Source organism: Chiloscyllium plagiosum, chromosome 27 (genome assembly GCF_004010195.1).
Source record: "Chiloscyllium plagiosum isolate BGI_BamShark_2017 chromosome 27, ASM401019v2, whole genome shotgun sequence".
Classification (NCBI taxonomy): Eukaryota; Metazoa; Chordata; class Chondrichthyes; order Orectolobiformes; family Hemiscylliidae; genus Chiloscyllium; species Chiloscyllium plagiosum.
The window spans coordinates 16,754,858-16,777,244 of record NC_057736.1 but is presented as its reverse complement, the minus strand read 5'-3'; the positions used below and the strand labels follow the sequence as shown (position 1 = coordinate 16,777,244).

At 43.0% G+C, this 22,387-nt stretch overlaps 1 long non-coding RNA gene across 2 annotated transcripts; it reads right to left on the bottom strand.

Moving 5' to 3' along the window:
• Positions 1 to 5,912: 5,912 nt before the first annotated feature.
• Positions 5,913 to 21,426, bottom strand: LOC122563595. Of its 2 annotated transcripts, XR_006315664.1 has the most exons (4): positions 20,103 to 21,426; positions 17,795 to 17,940; positions 12,669 to 12,763; positions 5,913 to 8,146 (listed from the first exon to the last, which is right to left on the bottom strand). It is a non-coding gene; the product is annotated as an uncharacterized LOC122563595 (long non-coding RNA). The 2 variants fall into 2 exon arrangements; XR_006315665.1 differs by lacking the exons at positions 5,913 to 8,146; positions 12,669 to 12,763 and adding an exon at positions 17,117 to 17,449 and having other exon boundaries at positions 20,103 to 20,647.
• Between the last annotated feature and the right edge of the window lie 961 nt (positions 21,427 to 22,387).

The following is a 22,387-nucleotide window of genomic DNA, read 5'->3' as shown; positions in this document are numbered from 1 at the left end:
GCACAGCAGTTCAGGCAGCATCCAAGGAGCAGCGAAATCGACGTTTCGGGCAAAAGCCCTTTATCAGGAATAATCTCTCCACGCTTCAGGCTCACTGCCTTTATTCCTGATGAAGGGCTTTTGCCCGAAATGTCGATTTCACTGCTCCTTGGATGCTGCCTGCTATGCTCTTCCAGCACCACTAATCCAGAATCTGGTTTCCAGCATCTGCAGTCATCATTTTTACCTTGTATTCCCAGGAGTCTAGAATGGCAGGCTGTATTCCCAGGACAGATAGTTGACCAAAGATTATGCACCAGGCCAGATGTCTTCACTTGAAAGTTGTGAACCTTTAGAATACTTTCCCGGAGAGGACAGTGAACGCTTAGCCTTTGGGTATATTCACAACTGACAGTGTTGAACAATTGTGGAATCAAGTATTATGGAAATAAGACAGAAAAGTACAAATTGAGGTAGAAAATCAGCCACAATCTTACCGAAAGTAGGCCAGGCTCCAGGTATGTGCTACAGCAGCTCCCAGTTTCTCATGCTCTTTTGTAAGCAAGCTCCTGATCCCATGATTGCAGCCAATGGGTGATGCTGGCTATATATTAACCCTGTGTTGTCTCTGCCTGCACACACTGCTGCCATTTGAAGACACTGGATGCAATCATCAGCAAGCAGAAAGCATCACAAGGTACTTTGATTTTGGGATGGAGTTCATGTATAATTTGTATAATACTCAGGTTAGACTTGTCTGGAATATTGTATTCAGTTCTGGGCACCATATTTCAAGATATTTATTTAGTAGCCATGAGTAGAAGCTCTCATGGCATCACTATGTCTGGGCCAAAAGATCCAGCTTCAAATCCCATGTCAAGACTTGATGACCATAGAAAGTATGTCCTACAGGGCCTGTCTGTAAATTCTTCTGATATGCCATGGTAGGCAGTAAGAGTGGGAGAGTTTCCTGGTCAGCCAGAGCTATGTAGGAACTGCAGTATCACCCATTTTAACACATTAAATGATGTCACACAAGAAGGGCTACCATACACAATTACCTGTGCAGATGATAGCTAAGGAGTAAATTGTGAGAACACGTTGTATGGACAAAGTTTATATTCCCTTCAGGGTGTTTTATTTGAGATGATGAATGGAGCTAATAGTGGAAATTGGTTCATTATAGTCAAAGTCCAGATCCAAAGGGCATTACCTTGAAATCAAATACCTTCCAAACTTGTGACCTCTACCACCCAGAAGGACCAGGGAAGCAAATACCTGGGAACACCACCTGCAAGATCCCCTCTAAGCCACTTCTTCTATCCTGGAATTATATTGCCATTCCTTCACTGTCACTGGGGCAAATGCTAGATCTCCCTTCCTACCAGCACTGTAGGTGTACTTACATCCCCAAAACTGCAGCAGTTCAAGAAGGCTGCTCAGCACCATCTTTGCAAGCGATAAACTGCCAGCATGAACAAATATAACAAAACATTCCAGGCTATTTAGGAGTGAGGTCATAGAGTACTTCTTCACACAAAAATTAATATAAATGCAAAACTCTTCCTCTTCCCATACCAAGTAATAGAGGGTGAGGGTAGAGGTCAAGGGAAATTTTCAAAACTGGAATTAAAAGATTTTTGTTACAGAAGAGTATTAAGGATGACTGAGGCAAACCAAGTAAACTGAGTTAAGATACAGATTACCCATGATCTAATTTAATAGCTGAGCAGACTAAAGGGGTCATTTGCCCCCCTCCAATTACTGTGTTCAGTTAGCTCATCTCAGCCAGGACAGCACTCTAAGTGACTTCAGGACACACTCAGGCAAGGCAAGGAGCATTTGTTTCTAATTGTTTGGCAAACTAATGGAAGAAAATTCATTAAAAGCAAAATACTGTGAATGTTGCCAATCTGAAATACACATAAAGTGCTGGAGAAATTCAGCAAGTCTGGCAGTACCTGTGAAGAGAAAACAGTTTACATTTCAAGTCCAGTATGACTGGAGGAGGCTGGAAATGATGATTTTTATGCTGTTGATACTGGGATGGGAAGGCCGTGTGGAATAGATAGATGATCGTGCCTAGAGCCAAAAAAAAGATGCTCTTGGCTGTAATGGAGAAATATAGATGCATAGTGATAATGGTAAACCAACACAGAAATTGCTGGAAAAGCTCACCAGGTCTGGCAGCATCTCTGGAGAGAGAAATAGAATTAATATTTTGATATGACTACTTCAGAACTATTAGAGCTGTTTTTCAGAACTTCTTCAGAACATTATTTGAGGTGCTCATGTGAGGTGTTAATAAGAGAAAGTTGGTTGGCATCACTGAGAATAAATGTGGGGTGGGGAGGAGTGAGGAGATGTAATTGAAATGGAGAACAATGTTCCTGATTGAGTTGGTTCCTGGTTGTCGAATTTTATGTTGACTCCTGAAGGCTATAAAGTGTCTAAGCAGAAAATCAGATGCTTGTTATGGGCTTCACTGGAGCACTGCAACAGGCCTAGGACAGAAATGTTTGCATGTGAGCAATATGGTACAAAGGTAAATTCACTGTAGTTCCAATAGACCACAGGGCTGCTCTCCCATTTGAGAGACAATTGGTGGTGAGTTTAATCTGAGGATTACCATGCCTCAGGTTGGGAGTCAAGGAGCTGAGAAGGCAGCACCCTCATAGTAATCTCAGCTTGTGCAGGAATTTAACCTCAATTTTTGGTATTAGCCTGCATCCCAAACCAGCTCTTCAGCCAACTGAGGTAACCAAACCTGGCAAGTAATTAGGAGGTTGGGTCATACACAACAAAAGTCTTCTGCTAAACAGACAGCAGCTTGCATTTTGACTTGTCAATGTAGAAGAGACCATATTGTGAGCAGCAAATCTGGTAAACTAGAATTAAAGAAGTACAACTGAGTCACTGCTTCAGATGGAATGTATGTTTGGGCCATTTTTATAACAAAATAATAATGCTTATACTACCCATGGAACCCTATTCCAACATAACTTCTCAGAAGAGGGAAAAAAAGGTTAGGGAGAAAAGTCATGAGATATCTGGTATCTACTCCTGACCCCAATGCAACTTAGACTGTAACCATCAACTTTGTGTTCTTGGTGAATGCAGTTGAGAATAACTTGCATGATCATATATGTCAATATATATGTTTAATATGTCAGGGCTATCTACACCTCTGTTAATCCAGAAACCCAAATAATTTCTGGGGACCTTGGGTTCAAATCCCACCATGCATGTGGTGGAATTTGAATTCAATAAAGAAACTCTGGTATTAAGAGTCTAATGATGACCTTGAATCCATTGTCAATTGTCAAGGAAAAGAAACCATCTGAGTCACTAATGTTCTTTAAGGAAGAAATTGCTATTCTTCTGGCCTACGTATGACTTCTGACCCATAGCAATGTGGTTGACTCTTAACAGCCCTCTGGGCAATGAGAGATGGACAATAAATGTTGGCCTAGCCAGTGATGCCCACATCCTGTGAATGAATGAAAAACAAAACCTCCTTAGAGCTAGTATATGCACTGAAGTTGGCATTTGGGTTATATTGAATGTACAGGACAGAATTAAACCACTTGGTAAAACTGGCCCATGCTGGTATTTGGGATCAAAACCCACCTCTTCCTGCATATAGATAAAACGGGTAGCTAGACATTGGTGTTTTCCAAACAAGAGCAGCACATGAATTGATCCACTGTAATATCACTTAGGTGGCAATATGTTTCATTATATTTTGGTTCTTGCAGCTCCCTACAAGTTCATATCTCAGGCTATTGCTCAGTTATTTATGATTCTCTTGATAGTTGGCACAGCTCCAGTCCAATACAGAACAAATCCCAAACTCAGGTTTTGTGCACTGAAATGGATAAGTGATGCATTGTAAATTGCAAGGTGTGCCTAAGGTTTAATTGTTTCTTCCCCTTATTGTGCATTGTACATGTAATTCTTGCAGGCTGTTTAACCTCTGAAATCCATGTTTAAATCTATCCTGGCCTGATGAGATGTGTCACAAAGTCTACCTAATTCCAGCTCCATAACATCACCAGGTTATTAATAGAACAAGTAGGGAACCTATTTCCTTTAGCAAGAGGTGGTGTGTGTGTGTGTGTGTGGGTGTATGGGTGGGGACAGGGGGCAGTAACGAGAGGCTATTAATTTAAAGGAAATTGCATAACCCCCAAAGGGGAAAATAAGAAAAAAGGTTCTTCAAACAGAATGTTATTACCATGTGAAGTACACATTCTGAAAGTGTGGTGGAAGCTTTGCTTATGGTAACCATTAAAAAGTAGTTGGATATGCATTTGAAGAGAATAAATTTGCAGGGTTATGTGGAAAAGCTGGAGAGTGAAACTAACTAGACAGTTCATTCGAAGAGCTGGATATGACACATTAAACTGAAGCAAATTAATGCTTTGATATATTTAACAAGTATTGCAATGGTTCTGTGTTAATTCCTAGCTTCGGTTCCATTGGTTGTTAAAGTATATGTTGGTACAAAAGAAAGAAGGATTTACATTTATATTGTTTCATTCAGACCTCAGTATGTTACAAAGTCCTTCACAGCCAATGCAGTATTTTGGAAACATTGTCTCCAATTTAATGCTGGAAACTTGGCAGGTAATTTGCATGTAGCAAGTTCCTACAAATCAGGTAATATGTTTTAGAGATGTTAGTTGTGAAATAATATTGGATTCTAATAGACATGTCTAACTTGTTGCTCCTTGCTGTAAGACAAATGTTAATCTTCTCATTTAAGTTTATTGCATGATCAATTTCACCTATGTCCTGTTATATTACAGATTCTGCTTGTTCTGCACATGGAGAGAAAATGTACAAATGCAACTCACAGGATAGAGTAGGTCTATTCATTTGTGTTATTACAAGATGTATTATTAAAACATTTGCTACGGTTATAATATTCTGGCAATAACTAGAGTAACCTTTAATGTGTGGAATTGGACTAGAGAGAAAATTCTGTTTTACTTGATTTGTGTGTGAATGTCTGATCCTTTTGATGGTATTTTGATCATCCATGAAGAGGACTGATGTTAATGCAGATGTTGTGCTCACCTGATTACAGGGTTAATGTGTTTCCATTTGCTGCCCTGCTGGCACAGGCTCAATGGCCTCAGGTTTCTGTGTTCCCAATAGGATCCATTACCAAGTGAGTGCCATTATTCTTTGCAGATACAACAGAGCCACCATCAGCACCCAAGAGAGGAGTGACCTCTTTAAAATGTAGCCCTCAACAATCTGTAGATAGAAAGTGTTTTTCCTCAATGCGCATAACCACCAAGTATCTCCTTGTCCTTAGTCCTTCAATACTCTGTAATCAGCAAGTGGTCCCTCTGAAACAGTATGTCTCATCTCTCAGTATACTGAAGTGCATTCTTCAATATCTCATAAAAAGAAAAATTATTCACTGCTAAGTTTCATATAGATTAGTTATAGGTTTATTTCCTGGTCTGTGTTGAGTTAGCTGATTAAATTTGTGACTTTAATTTCCCTAAAATAATTGCACCATTTCTGGCAATAAAGGGCAATATTTCTGTGCCTGATGTAGTGTTCCATCTCCCTACTTTACTGTGAGTGCATACATAGAATCATAGAGTCATAGAGATGTACAGCACAGAAACAGACCCTTCGGCACAACTCGTCCATGCAGCTCATTCCATACACGTACCACCCTCTGCATGAAAAAGTTTCCCCTTAGGTCTCTTTTATATCTTTCCCCTCTCACTCTGAACCTATGCCCTCTAGTTCTGGACTCCAAGGGAAAAGACTTTGTCTATTTATCCCATCCATGCTCCTCATGATTTTATAAATGTCTATAAGGCCACCCCTCAGCCTCCGACACTCCAGGGAAAACAGCCCCAGCCTGTTCAGCCTCTCCCTATAGCTCAAATCCTCCAACCCTGACAATATTCTTGTAAATCGTTTTTGAACCCTTTCAAGTTTCACAGCATCTTTCTGATAGGAAGGAGACCAGAATGACCAGGATGATCCAGTCGGAGCTGACCAATAACAGGTGAATGCGGAGAACAGGATTGAGCATGATCCCTTTCATTTGCAAATAGCCTCCATATTTAAGATTGATACTTGCTCAATAATTTCAAGCATGAAGATGACACAATTGGATGAAGTACCAGAGAATCCTTGAATCTTGGAACCAGAAATCAGAATAAGTCAATGCCGTCAGAAAAAAAAGGGAGAATGGGAAATTGTAGAGAAAAGTTCTCAATGCTAATGTGTCCCTGTTTAAACTCTCCTGTTATATATAGGTTGAAAATAACTAAAAGGAAATAATAATTGCTGGAAATGTCTGTGGGCATCTGTAAACTAAAAGACAATTGGGATCCTTCGTCAGAGCTTATTAAGGCCTTTTAAAAATATGTTTATGCTTTCATGTTATGCTCACTCCACTGCACTTTAAATTAAAATAAATTTAGCTTTGCATTGAAGCAGAGTATTCCATGTATCACATGTGTAATGCTGGCAAACTGAAGGTGACTTGTTTTATTTCATTTTTAAGCTGTTTGATTTTGTAAGCAATCCTGTTCATAACATACTTCAGGGCATTGCTAGATAGGCCAGCATTTATTGCCCATCCCTAGTTGCCCTGGAATAAGTGCAGTCTTCATTCAATGCAGTCAGTTTTGGCAGTGGGCTACTGGACTATTTCTGAGGCAACTAGATTGTGCTTGGGAAGGGAGTCACATATAGGTCAGACCAGATGAAGCTTCCTTCCCAACAGGAACTTTGTCAACAAGTTAGGTTCTTATGAAGTCTTCGTAGCCGGTTTTACTGATAGTAGATTCATAATTCATTATTGAAATGAAGTTCTGAAACTGCTGTGGCATGATCTGAACTCTGTGCAATTAGCCCAGGTCTACTGGAATAGTAGACCACAAGTATGTCATCAACCCTACTATTTTGTTTTCCACTGACTGCAGAATGACACAAAAATGGCAATGAAGGCCCAATTTGCCATCTGCAATGTTAAATTCTTTGAATTTGTGGTCTATGAGTTCAGCAGCTGAGGTCTGAAGCTTTGAAATTCCTTCCATCAACCTCTCCCTTTATCTCTTTCCTCTTGTAATACACTCCTTAAAGTCTAAATCTTTTGATCAAGCTTTTGGTGATCTCCCCTGATATCTCCTTATTTGGTTTAGCCAATTTTTTTGGCTAGCACTCTTGCAGTTTTGGGATGTTTTATTGCTTTAAAGGTACAGTGTAAATGACTGTTGTTGTTGCCAGGCAGGTATATCACCCAGCGGCTAGTTGTGCTGTAATAGTTGTCACAGCTTAAACTGTCAAACACTTGAAACTATATCTTTGGAGTGCAGCCAGTTGTCAGTACTGGTTGCACATTGCATTTGGTTACATATCAGATGTGGGTGGAGTGCTATAACTGAGCTAACTCTGCTGTAAATATGCTTTGCAAGCATTTTCCGGTGTTAGTGCCCAATTCTTGCTGCAGCTAGAGATAGGTGGGAGGTAAAGATAGGATATGAGAACATAGCTATTATGCCATAGGCTTTCCTGAACTAAAGCATCGCTTGGTCCCCTTAAAAATTCCAAAATCTAATTGCTATGAAAAGCACAGTTTAAGGCGAGACACTTCCACTGGCAGGACCAACCGAATGGCCCATTTCTCTACTTTGCCATTCTATAATTCTATCAGCTCTCCCCACGATGTCCTTTGTTGCCCCATCAAAACGTGAATCAAACAAATCAAACAACCGCTTGAGTCGCACGCTTGAGACCGCCATGTGTCCAGAATGCTTTCTTTATTCCCACAAGTCAGTCCATTTTGAAATGAAGCACTATTGATGATTTATTGTCCGCGTACTGCCACGACGGCGTTATATATTTTAATCAACCCCCGGCCCAAAACGCAGCTGTTTTGATGTGATTTTGAACTTTAAACCGATCCCAGGGGGCAGGCGCACACACACTACCCCAGGAGGATGCGCTCTATCAAACCCCAGGACACATCCGCAGTTATAAATATGGAAAACCCACCGCGGCGAATGAAGCTTTGAAAGGAAATTGCGAAAACGTCTGGCGTTTGTTGTCTGCACCTGTTTCTGCGAGTGTAATAAAAAAATCAGCAATGCTTTTTGACCCAAATGGTGGAGAATAAAATCTGAATCTGGAGGGAAAATATGAGGATGAAAAATAACAGCTCTACCCATTACTGGATATGCAAATATTAAAACATAAACAAGCAAGATCATTCTGCCTTTAGACTGACTTTGACGGTACAAACGCCCCCACCCCCACCCCTCCGATCATGAATTTTATACGTTTATGCTTTTATCCAGTTTCTGATGGAAATCTAAATCCAAAATTCGCAAATAACAATGTCACGCGCTGATTTCTTTTGACCTCTGAAACTCTCGAACATTTTTGCTTAGAAAATTCCTGACTATTCCATTAACGTCGTTACAAATGGGTTAATTTACATCTGAGATATATTTATTGCGGCCTCAGTTAATCAGTGTTTTCTTTTTGCATAATGTATAATCCAATGGAACAGTGCTCAGAGAGTGGAGGTGATTGGATCAATCTACATTTTAAAGATGCACGTTTCCCGAATTTGATCTTCTAATGAGAAATCTTCTGGTCCACTTCCCTACTGGGATCTGTCTGTGTAAAGGCTGTATTTTGCAATGACATCCTCCTGCCGGTAGCCGCGCTGGAGCGTTTGCGCAGGCAGCAAAGGGGGGTCATTGCAATCTGACACATTGACAGTGTCCATTGTAAAATGAGCGTTATCAATTATAATGGAAGAAGTTGAAAAGAAAGATGCACCCAGTAGGTATAACTGCACAGATCTCAGAGCTGATTGCATTGCAGCATGAATGTTACCAATAACTTGTTTCGGGCAAAGGAAGATGTAGATGTGACAGTTTAGCGATTTAAAAATATCCCATGGGTTTATTTTTTCTCCGTACGTGACTCTGAAGCAACTGCAGGACAGGCATAGACCATTCAGCTTAGTAGTTTCCACAGGAGCTTCATCTCAAACCCATCCTTCTACATATTTTCTCTCTCGTACACTTAGTTAACTTGCCCTTAAGTACAATATCGCCCGCAATCTGTTGTGTGGGAGCGCTGACCCTTTTTTGCGTGTTCCATCGTAGCGTTTGTGAACGTATTGCATGGGAGTTAAACCTTTATGGACATTACCTCAGTCTCGGGCAATGTGGGAATCATTCCAGCAGGGAGATTCCTTCCCCTGTCACTGGATGTGAACTGCCGATTGCAGAATTAGCCTTAGCCGACCTCTGCAGTCAACTGAGGCAAATGGAACAAAGTGAGTGAATTTTTCGCAGAGCTTGTGATGAAATGGTAATGTCACGGGGGCCAGTCACCCAGACGCCCCAGGCTAATGATGTGGGTGCACAGGATCAGATCACACCAGGAGAGCTGGTGGGGCATGAATTCAGAGAAGTGATGGAGTACATAGCTGCTCCGTCCCGGTGGCCGTGACACTGCTATCGATTATCCTGGGGGGGTGGGGGTGGGGGGAATGAAATCTGCCGTCCTTACCCCGGTCTGGCCTGTATGTGACTCCAGACCCACAGCAACTTGACTGACTCGAAATGGTCTAGCAGGCCACTCAAGTTCAAGGGTAGTTAGGAATGGATAACAAACACTGCTGGCTTTGCCGTCGACACACAGGGCGAGGGAGATGAATAAACCCTCTCTGCTGCCCTCAGTCTTCTCGGAATGTTTGGATGAAGTACTTAGCACGTGCTGGGGCTTGGTGTTGATGGGGAATTAATGCCAGTCACCTCCCTCCTCCTTAACATCCCCCCGCCCCCCCCCCCCCCCGAAGGTTGTCCTGAAATTGCAAAAACATGTTCTGACAGACTTATTTGGGAGAATTCTTCTTGTCAAGGTGTGTTGGGCACATGAGAATTACTCTCCAGGATTTTTTTTTCTCTGTAGACATTTCAGGGGGTCGTTCACGGGGATCTCATGTGAGCTTTTCAGTCTGGAATCCCAGATTGGTGTTTTGTTTTTATCGTTGAATACGTTGAATTGAGGCCTTTGACTGGACTGCGGTGAAGCGGACATGCTCCATGAGTTGGAGAGCTCCGCCTGCTCCCCCTTCCCATTTTGTGTGATTAAACAGTACAAAACTCGCCCCTGTCGTGTTAGCCCAGGAGGAATAAAGGTTCCCATTACTCATCAAATGTCGTATCTCTCACCATCTCTGCAACCCTCCTTCTCTATTCAAAGAAATATCTCCACAGGAACAGCGAAAGCTCCCCCTGTCTGCTCCACCCACCTCCCCCCGCCCTTCGAAAGAAAGTGCATTGAAATGGGGCACTGAGAATGTCCAGTCTGTCGGCACCTCCCCCGCCCCTTTCCAGCAGAGATTGCTGGAGAAACTCAGCAGGCCTGGCCACAGCTGTGGAGAGAAAGCAGAGTTGAGCTTTCGGGTCCACTGACCCTTATTTAAAAGAAAACGATCACTGGACCCGAAAGCTTAACCCTGCTTTCTCTCCACAGATGTTGCTAGGCCTGCTGAGTTTCTCCAGCAATTTCAGTTTTGGCCCCTATTCTAACCTTAACTTGCTGAATGTTTTTTTCTCTTCTGATTGTACATGTCCCCTCCTGAAACTGATACATCCTTCTGGTCATAAAACCTTGAACGACAATGTTTATATTCGCCCTGGGTGTGTGTCAAAAAGCTAGGAGGGCGGTTTAAACGTTTATAACAAAATAAAAACAAAATGCTGGAGAACCTAAGCGGCTCTGACAAGAGAGAAAGACACACACACATAAAGTGAACGTTTTGGGTCCATTATACCTCTTGTTGGGAACCTCTCAGTTCTGGAGAAATTATTTCAGATTCGAAACGTTAACTCTGTTTCTCGACAGATTCCGGCAGATCTGCTGAGTTTCTCCAGCAATTTCTGTTTTTATTTCAGATTTCCAGCATCCACAATGTTTCACTTTTATGTAAGAGACTAGAAAGTTTGTTATTAATTAACGAATTACTTGCAACCTTTCTTTTTTCCCTCTGTCTCTCCTAGACTAGAATGGTGAAAGGAGCTGGCTGTTTTGAGGGGAAGTCGGGACAGAGGGACGGATGGAAAAGGGTGGAGAGGTGATATGGGAGTCTTCGGTTTGAAGGCACAAGCGGCTCCAGGAATGATCGTCCGGATTATGGACAGGTCAGTGTACAGAAATAATAATATAGATTAGAGGGAAAACATACTCTTCCCCGGTGGGTCCAGATACCCACAGATGTTCAAAATATAAATTGGTCTCTGAATGAGTACTGACAATTTACAGATCCAAGCGTAAGGCCGACGCAAAAGGATCTTAACTTCCACTAAAAAGGACACCGAACTGACTGCATCCTGCAGCGGGCCAAGCATATGCTGCAGAATTCAGAAAGCGCTGTCTCAGGAGATTCCGCCAGGAGTTTATGGCGGCTCCACCCAATAGGGACTCGGTTGGCGGTTCAATCCCACACCTGAGAGGTTACATTGGCGAGTCTAACCTGGAAAGTCCGTCACATTGAGTTAAGGCACTGCTGTTGTCGGACAAAACGAAGGTGCGAGACGCGGAAGGTTTACGGACGGAGATTTGGGGTGTGTTATTGTCGCCAAACCTATGACCTAGTCACTTTTTAAAAATCCAGTAAGGACCTTTCCATCCAGGGAACGTGAAACTCACTTCCAGGGAGAGGGATTGTCGGGGAATCTGGACACAGACAGGGAGAGAAAGAAGTGGAGGGATGTTTACTAGAGTGGTTGGGGTGGGGCGGAATTGTATGGTCTAGAAACACTGGCTTGGACATGTCGGGCCGAATTGCCCGTGCCTGTGTCATTAACACCTTATAATACGCTGCAAACTTTCTCCTTGGAAGCGGCGAGAATTGTCATGAATGGCTCGGTTTTGCTGAGTGCATGATGAAGCCAGACTCTGTTTTGAGGACCTTCATTATGTAAAGTTCGACCAATTGGAGGAACGGTGTTGAAACTTGCTCTGGGATCACTGATAGGATTTGGGTTCGTGATGAAGGTGGGATTAACATTAGGGCAGGGGCTAGTGATGATGGGCAGGGGTTAGTCATGAGATTCGGGTCACAGATGTAGGTAAGGGTTACCGATAGATGTGGGTTTAGGTGAACGCTTGGATTAAGGTTAGCACTGAGAGGGAACGTATTAATGCGTCGTTAGTGATTGGTTTGTTGTTTTGGATGAGTTGGTTTTAGGGGCAAATTGAACCATGGGACTAGGGCCATACTCCTAGGATTAAATTTGAACAAAATAATCGAAGGCAAATAGTCTCAGAGTTATCCAGCGTTTCTGTTGCAACTACTAAAGGGGACCCGTGTCCTACTCAGTATAACTTACTCGTGTTTCTTTTAGTAGTGCTCCGATATACAGAGAAAATCCAGTAATTTTGATGAAAACTCAAATTGCGCCGTGTGTTGACAACAAATACCTTTGACTTTGATTTGTCATTGAGGGCAGTTCTCTGAAGGACACTTAAATCTAGCGGAAGCGGTCCACACTTCCCTGAGCACAATTGAATATTAACATACAAAAGGTTATAGATCTGGTCAATCTCCTTGTACATCACGGATCCTTTTAAAGAAAATCCAGATTAGCACGTGGTTCGGTATAACTTCCACCTTTACTCACGTTAACTCGCTGAGAACATAAACTCGCCCCGGAAAGTCTCGGTGATTGAATTTACCCTGAGATTTAACGTAGTCCGGCACAGTCCGCCCGCACGCCTGCAAGAATCGCATGTACACAAAGAATTTAATCATAAACATAGTTAGCCGAGTTAATTTTTAAAGAGGTTTGAAGATATAAATTCTCCCCACAGCTCATGCCCTGCCTATCTCAGGATGTTTTAGCTCAGGTATAATCAGAGCAAGATTTGGCTGCATTCGGTCCGCTTTGTACCCGCTGTGTGAACATGTTGACTGTGTATTTGAGAGTCTCAGCACTGCGTTTAATTTCAAAACGTAGCCACCTCTCTGAGCTAAACCGTTCAAAACTGTCTGTGGTCAATCCATAATATGGGGCAGACATAATCCCCAGGTTCTAGATTAGTGGTGCTGGAAGAGCACAGCAGTTCAGGCAGCATCCGAGGAGCTTCAGGTTAAATGTTCCGTTTTAGTTTTGTACTCTTACCTAGCAAACCCAGTGCCGATTGTATCTGTGAGGGGACACTGGTGATGGAAGTACCAATAACTAGGAACATGTTTGAAACAATCAAAGAGTGGCTAGATGTTTTACGTCATTTTCGTAACACCAGCTGTATTATAATTTCGATTGCAACAAAACTCATCTTTATGTAGCGAATTTAACGTAATGCAACGTCCCAATGAATGCACATTTCAATTTCCCCTCGTTCACAAAGTTGTGATGAAGCAGCAGATAGCGATATCAGAGACTCTGGGATCTTGGGCTGAGGATTTATCTATTTACCAAGAACTTACTACTAATACGAAGTTATACTATTACAGCAGACGATACGTGTTTCTGTGTGTCTGTGCATGTATATGCGCGCGCCTCTGTCTGTACATATGTTCGTGTTCCTCTATCTCCGTGTGTGTCTGATTGCGTGTAAGCGTGTGCTTCTGTGTATGCCTCTACGTACGTGTTTGACTGTGTGCCTCTGTATGTGTGCCTGTCTGTGTCCCTGTCTGTGAGTGCGCGCACGTCCTCTGTAAGTTTGTGTGTGTGTGTAAGCGTTGTGACTATGCCTCTTTGTAAGTCTGTTTGTCCGTATGAGTGTCTAACGTGCCTGCCTGTTCGTGTAAGTGTCCCTGTCTGTGTGGAAGTGTGTGCGCACCACTGTCTGTACGCGTGTCTATCTGTGTGTACGTATATTTGTATCCGTCTGTCTATCTGTGCATAAATGTGGTTGTGCCTGTTTGTGTATGTGTGTCCGTCGATCCCTCTGCCTGTGTGTATATATATGTCCCTGTCTGTGTGCTTCTGTCTGTAAGTGTGTCTGTCTATCTGTGTGGATTTGTGTCCGCCTGTCCATCTGTGTGTAAATGTGATTGTGCCTGTGTGTGTGCGTGCGTGTGTGTTGACCTGTGTGTATCCCTGGGTATGTGTAAGTGTGTATGTGACCCTGTCTGTGTATAAGTGTGACCATGCCTGTCTGTGTGCATGTCCCTGTCTGTGTGTGTCGTTGCCTAGAGTCTGAGTGTAAGTCTGTGTATGTGTGTGTGTGTGAGATCCTCTGTGTGTGTGTTCCTGTCTGTGTACAAGTGTGCGCTATTGCGCCTCCGTCTGTTGCTGACCCGGGAAAAATCTCAAACCCACGACAACAAAATCCATTAAACTTTGATTGGGCTCAGCTGCCAGGTAGCTTCCAGGTTTAACATATTTGACACATAAAACCCACAAAATATAATTCAAGTTCCAAATTAATTTGCTGCTTTACTGTTCAGCTCTAATTCTGAATCCGCTCTGACCACATGGAAATGTTCGGTGCCAATTAATAACCATCTCTTCTAACATATATACGGAGATTTTTTTTAATATGAGAAAGCTCCTTTCAGAGCCTGAACTCGCTGGGACTGGGGAAACGCTCACACTCTTGCCTCGATTCCCATCCCGGACCCCACGAGGCACCGAGATGCTGCGGGCAAGGGAGCTACGGGAGACTGTAGTTCGGCGGCTTTGTGCTTTCGGAGTTACACGGGAGGAATGGGTTTTTTTTGGGAGGGATACTGGGTATATAACCTACATCTAGTCACAGGGAGATTTATACAAACCACACAGAAACCGCATCACCGAGAGCAGGAGACACATCTCCAGCTTGCCCTGGCACTGATACATTTATTGCTTGGCCTCTGTATTCGAGAAACATGCAGAGTGCATTCGAGGAGCAATATTGTGCGTAAAATCTTCTTACCAGTTTGGACTTTGTTTCTAATTTAGACTAATGGGATAGTCCAGATTTTGTTCCCGATTCCTCCCTTGGCATTCACCGCGTGCCTTAATTGTATAAAATTAAATCAAGGTCCGCCGTGAACACGGAGGGTGAGAACCGAATTCTCTCTCCACACCCCGGGCTAGCGGCTCAATCCCCGCCTGGGCATCGGAGCATTGCGTTTTCTGGCTAGGCTTCCACCCCTTGCGCTGTTACCTGTTTGTGCATAAGCTTCCCCTGGCTGCAAGCGCCTCTGCTGTTCCTCTGCTGCACCGATTTCGTTCTTGCAAGTTTAATTGCGCAGGGTTTTTTTTTTAGTTTTCGGGTAACGCATTTTTTCCAGCCCCGGCGAAATGAAGAGCTAATATTGTGGGTCCTTACTGCTCCCGTCCGTCTCTCGGTTTAAAAAGGAGGGCGTTGAAAGTAGGGCAGTGTCCCAGGTGGTTCCCGGTCCATCTGGTCGTTTCGGCTCCGCAATATCCTACAGAGAAATACACACACACGGACACACACCCACACACAGACCCACACACAGACAGACACACAGACACCCACCCACACACAGACACACACCCACACACAGACCCACACACAGACAGACACACAGACACTCACACAGACACACACACACATACACAGACGCGCGCGCGCACACACACAGAATCACCAAACAAAAGATCCCACAGTAACTGACGGCGCTTCTGTCCTCTACCCGATCATTTTAGATCCAATTGAAAGCAGCGGCAGATATTCATCTCAATCGCCACCCTCCAAAATTCACCCGAGAAATTCACCTCCCAAAATGCGCCTGAGCCCACCACCGCTCCCCTCATTTATAACAAGCCAACGCGTGGAAAGTGGTCAGCTATCATTTTGCCGTTTGTTGCTGACGGAATATGTGGATCTTGAAGAGTATTCTCATTTGGAGAGGGTGGTCATTTTTGCCTTATTTTTTAAAGAGGAGGAGACCTTCTAACTTCAGTGCGTCCGTTGTGCTTGTCGCTTTTTGAGTGGGGAAGCGGGGCGCGTCCACTCACTGCAATCCCACTGCAGCTCGGTCCGAGCCTCAGGACCGCAGCTGGTGGGATCAGACTCTACCCCCAAAGGATTATTGGGCGCTTCTGACGTCAGCACCAGTGCTGTCTCTTGCAGGACGGCTCTCACCCAACAGGAACTATTTCCTGAAACCAGAAATACCCCCCCACCCACCCCCAGCAAAAAGAAAGCTGGGTAAAACACAGCGGGTCAGCCAGCCACTGTGGAGAGAAACAGAGTTAACATTTCAGGACAGTCACCCTGGATCAGAAACTGTTTCCTCTCTATCTTCGGCGACTCCAGAACTAATGTTAACCGAATGATCCAAAACAACTCTACTTTTTTTGTAAAAAGAATAAGGCGCCTTTGAAAACCGACTGACATTAATTTCTCACCTGTCCAATAGTGCCTATTCTGATCGCTTCTAATCTCAGAATAGTTGGGGGAAAATTGTCAAGTATTGTAAAGGATTCAGCGGGGTAAACAAGAAACAGCCTTGCACACTGCCGAATAAATAACTCGGATGATGTTTATAACTGAGCTACTGAGGAGTTTGTTCGGTTAGTGTACAGCTCCATATATTTAGTTAAGTGGAGTTTACGAAGGGTATCAATTGTAATGTAGGAATGCATGTATCCATTAAGATACATAATATAGTCATATAGCTCTCCAGGATTTTGCCTTTTATCTGCTCCTTCTACTTATTCCCAGCCAGTTGCTGCAGGAACCCCTGAATTAATCACAACTGGTGCATTTTGTTATTTCCAACTTGACTGCAGGATGCGGGATGACATTTTCTTTTTGCAAATTTTAACCAAGGATTAAAACATGTTTTGTTTCGGCAAGGATTTAAGCAGAAACGATTATCTGTTAATCCTCCAACTAAGCATTTAAGAGGGCCCAACCCCTGCGGCTACAAATTGCGCATGTTCCCTTGCTAACATACACACATCATGTGTGTGGCTGAATGTGTGGAAATGGTTATTGTGTGTGTGTGTGTGTATGTATACACGCCATCAGATATATAGATGTATACCGAAGTGTCAGGGTCATGATTGATTGAAAACAGAATAGACTTGACGCCAATTATTTTTACAAATTAACCCTCTATCCTGCGGCCCTCAGAGAGTTGAGAAAGGCAGATGAAGCGGGGATCGATACATGCAATTAATTTATTTAACTCTATTCTTGGGTTGAAGGGAAGTCATCCATCATTCCGACTTGATTATAAAAAGTATAATTTGCCCCCTTTCGATCCTAGAAGTGTAATCCCCTGATGTACCACACTCAGGGGTTACCCGGGAGTTGTTCCTCATTGTTCGGCCTGCGTGTTCTTTAGAATGTGCTCGGTGCGCTCTCCGTGGTGCTGAGGGCTGTTACACTGGATAACGCTCACTGCGCTGTGTTAAAACTGTCACTGCAACTTGCAAGTTGTGAACCAGAAAGAATCATTAACGGGGCCATTTCGAAATGGGAACAGCATCATCTTCTCAAGGGCATCCAGAGGTGAGCAATTCATTTTAGCGAGGCACATGTCCCCAAAACAATTTAAAAGAAATAGATAGATGGTCAAACACATTTATAACAGATGATATTGAACAAGGAAAACAGTGATGTGAAGATTAGAGCAAAACCAGGGAGAATATTTCTGAACAGTAACAATTCTATATTTCCAACAGAAAGCGATTAAACGGAAGAAACATTCTCAATGCCCCTGCATCCCCTCACTCCCAAATAAATTTTCACAATATAGATTTTTGAAACTACCACTGACTAAGGCCGAGTTAAATGGTCCTTATCGTCCATTGAAAATATTGAACTATTGACTGACCTCTTGTCGTAGGAATGTAATATAACCGCCTCGCCAACTTGCATGAGATCCGTGGAATGTCCACTCCGTGCAGTACAAACGGCGCAGCCACCTCAAAGCCGGGTTGATCCGCAGTAGAAACGGCCGAAGACCTTACCGAGAGCTACCTGCCGCAATAACAACAAGATTTTCCAATTGAGAAATCGAAGAGTTGCAGCATTGAGACTCTGACCTCTTCCTTGTCATGGCGCCCTGGTGAGGAACAGCGGGAGGCGGTATTCCGATGCACCAAATTCTAAGATTTCTTATGACATACCCCCATAACCCACCCACCCCTTTCTTGACACCTTTCTGATCCCGGTCCAAAGATTACAGACCGGTTTGTTGTGGGTCATGGCACTGAAGCGGACTCTTTGAATTATTCCACTCTTTCCACCTCCCTACTGCGCTTTTGTTCCTAATTTTTATTCTATCGCCTGCTCTCGCCATCTGCACAAATTGATGCGCTGAGCTCGGGTCAGAAGTCTGATGGGTGTGAGGGGAGGGGGTGTTAATGGTTGGGTGGTTGAGGGGTCTTTTCAATACTGGAAGAGATGGGAGTTGCTCAGACAAGACTAATAATTGCAGTCAGCTGCCTGACGCGTGTCCTCTACAAATCTGACACCGGACACCAGATGGTCCAACTCCAGAGCACTGAATTCTGCCGTCACCTCGCGGGCTCAAAGCCCCATTCCGCACCTCCCAAACTGTGTCCATTGCTGCTTTGTTGGGTGGTAGCAGAGATGATACAAATTCGTCCATCCCAATGGCGGGGGACCGTTGTAGCCTCCAAGGTCTGAGCTGCACTGGTGCACAGGGCAGAACAGCATTCTGCAGCAAGCCGGCTGTTCAGCTGGGAACGACATGGTATTGACTTCATTGGAGGAAGATAATTCAAATAATGACTTAATCGCCAACTACGTTCATGTTCCTCTTACTGATATGTATATAAAAAGGAAATATGAACATCCGAGGGACAAATTGCAACGAAACACAATTTGTTTACACATAACTCATCTAGTTCTTTCCAATTGATTCCGTTTAATATTTTAACGTTAAATTCAAACTGTTTCAATATTTGAACACACTTTGCGTCCAGTATTTAAGGTAATGTTTTGAAACTAACAGCACCGTATACAGAGCAAACAACAGACCTACAGATTCAAGCTGGTCTCTATCTTTTATATTAATAGGCGTCAATGTCAATGACTTAAATTGAGGCTTCTCTTCAGATGCTAATTCCATGCAAACCAAAAAGAGGGGAAATTGAGAAGAATGTTTTGAGTTATTAAACGGACCGCAGCTTCAATTACATCCGAATAATGAGATTGCCTTTGACGATTACGCAAGGGAAATATGATTTCAAAGGAAAGAAATACATTTAACGATTTCTAGCCTCAGATATAAACCCAGCAGAGTATCAAGGTTCAGATAGAAAGTTTTATAATCTGAAAGGTTAGGGATTTTTAAAAGCCGCGAATGATACTTCAAGGCGTGAAAATAAAATAATCTTAAAACTTAGCTCAACCCCAACACTTGTTAGCAAAATCTGTTTTGTTTTACTGCCTGGGATAAACTGACCTTGTTTAGTCAAGGAGTGTAGAGCTCTCCGGTTGTTTTCAAAGACAAGCAATGAAAGTTTAAATGATAAACCTTGTACTGTAACAACGACAAGATTTCATGAAAGGGCAGCGGATAGGCACGAAAGTTATCTTTTAAAATTGTGCGCTCTTTACATTGGGGGTGAGTGTTTGTGACAAGCGTTCACCTTTCACTTGTTCTCCAGTTTAGGGTTTTTAAAACCCAAGTGAGAGAAAAGAAAACTTTCTTAAAACACACAGAGCAATAAATGAGCATCTGCAAGCTGACAAAAGGCACATTGATCTGTTTTGGGGTGGTGAGTATTCCCACTGCGACAGAAGGTGCACAGTTCCTGCATTTTCAGCCGCACGTTTTAACCCCGCTGCTTCCTCGTGTTTGAAAGACAATATGGAAAGCAAAACAAATCAAAGAAAAACGGCATTAAGGCATATTTGCCAATTTAGTGCTAAGAAGGTAATCATTGTAGAACGCTTTATCGGCGCAATTGATTAAATCTGCACAAAATAATTTTTCGTGGTAATTTCTGATTTTTCTTCGTGGGAGGGGGCGGAATGTTTGGATCAAATTAATATAACTGCTATACGTTTGAATGTAGTCAATGAATGCAGATTAGGAGAGAGAAATAAAACATCGAAAAGAATTAGTTATCGTTTAACGTTTATGCATTTAATAGACTTGTGGTACTTACAGCCAGACTCGGAAACAAACGAGACGAAGTTCTTCTTGTCCAGCAGGCATCATTTAAGAGTATTTTGTTTAAACTGCTACTTTAGTGATTACACTGTCTCTCAGCGGCTCAGTGCATAGGAATCAAGCTCCAACCGTTCGGGTATTTCGTTTTCTTTTTCCACGCTGTAAAAGCTTGAACACATTATTTTTTGGAACCAGGAGAGAATCTGAGCGGAACAGATTCCGCACTGAACAAAGACGGGGCGGGGGGTAGAGAAACAGAGAGGGGGTTCTGGGATAGGAGATGATTAGGTAGGCGAGCCGGGTCCCACAATCTCCGTTTCCTTTTCTGTTCTTCTCCCTCCCCAGAGGTGGGGGCTATGCATTTCTAATTAACCCTTTTTCTTCCTAACACAGAATACTTGAGCTTTAGGTTTTGAACGGGTGCTCTGTTTACAAAACCAAACCCCATTCAAGCCCTGGTACCTCACCTGACATATTCGGTTTAATGAGACGTCTTAAAATGCAATGAGAGGTCCCAGTCTAAACAGAACTAAAATATAAGCGGTCGTGAATCCTTTAAACCTCATTAGACGCTGACACCCCACACTCTGCCCAAATCTTCCCAATCCAGTGTTTATTCCCGAATGTTAGAAAATGGAGTGAGTTGGGTTGGAGCAATAATAACACCGATTCCAGAAAAATGTACATTGATTCGATGTTAAGAAGGAGAAAATATCTTTGGGAATCCGAGATTTAAGATTATTCCGACTCTTGCAGTCAACATTATCCTGAAACATTCGCCCCCTCCCCCACCTGGGAGTTAAAACATACACTTTGAACACAAATTAAGGCAGTATCATTCAAAATTGAAACTCCATTCGATGTTAATAGTGGGGTTGTGTTCTTATTAATGGAAGAGGGGGAATAAGTTTTGCATCACTGTTTTGGAGAGGCAGGGATGCAGGGACGTTTTATGAGCATTTTCCCATCCCTTATACCAACCCCCCCAAAAAAAAGCCGCTGTTCGTATCAGTGGAATTTTCAGACAATACAAAAAGAAACATACTACGCTTTCATTTTTGTTTGGATTAAATAAAGTACACGGGAGTTCCTCCTGTGCAGAAAATTCCTGCCATCTTTCCTAATCTGTCCGGTTCATCGACCTGTTTAATATATCTTACTTGTGCCTCTCTTTTTTTCTTTCTCGTTTCCATAACTGGTCTAAACTCTCTCTGTCCCCTTCACGTTGCCATAATACCCGCGTTGCAGTTCTACGTTGTTTTCTTTGAAAGTAAATTCTACTTGTGCGCAGACCTATTCGAGGAGTTCTGAATAAAAGATAGCCAGTCGCTGACATGTACAATAACAAATGTTAGAGAAACCTATTTCCCCAGAAAGTGGTTCAGACATGGAACTTGCTACCCCATGGGCCAATTTAGGTAAATGGCATCTATATATTTTGGGGGGTGGGGACGGGAGCTGGGATAGAATGGGAAAACAGGATTAACTGATAGGGAAAGATGTAGAGGGAGCGAGTGGGCTGGTAGGTAACACAAACATTAATATCGATGGGGTTAAATGGCCCAGATTTGTAGTGTTTATTTTATGTAGTTCCATATGTGTTGATAGCTGACCTACCAGGAGGCACTATTACCGGAAAGTAGAAACATACTTTAGAATATTTTTCGACCTCCAGTTTTCTCTCCTTTTTATCTTGCTGGGTACTAACTGACAGCTACCGCCCCTGCCTCACCAGATGGCCACTCTTCATCTGGGAATCAAGGCAGTAAGCACTGATAGGCTTTCCAACAGTGAGGAAGCATTAGAGAGTAGAAGAACTCCCAATAGACTTGAACAAAAGCGAAATACTGCAGGTGGTGGCGATCTGAAACAAACAGAGAATGCGAGAGAAACTCAAGTTTGGCAGCGTCTGTGGAGAGAGATCTAGAGTTAACTTTCGACTACAGTCTGAATGTTCCTCAGAACTTCGGGATGTTGCCAGACCTGCTGAATTCCTCCAGCGTTCTCAGTATTTATGCAAACATGCACTTACCAACAGGGAATAACAACATAACGAAAGCTGGAAATCCCTGTTCATTTCTTTCCTCCCCAACCTGCTACTTTATCGCAGGTTCCCTAAGTGGTGTTTACTGAAGTCATCTGCAAACCTATTTTTTAAAAAATCACAGCTTATCTGGTAGATTTATTTATTAAGATCGTAATCAGTCCAGATTGTAATGACATCTTCGAGATGAGTTTTTGCTATATTCTCGTTTCAAGGTGTTCCTCTGAGTTTGACAA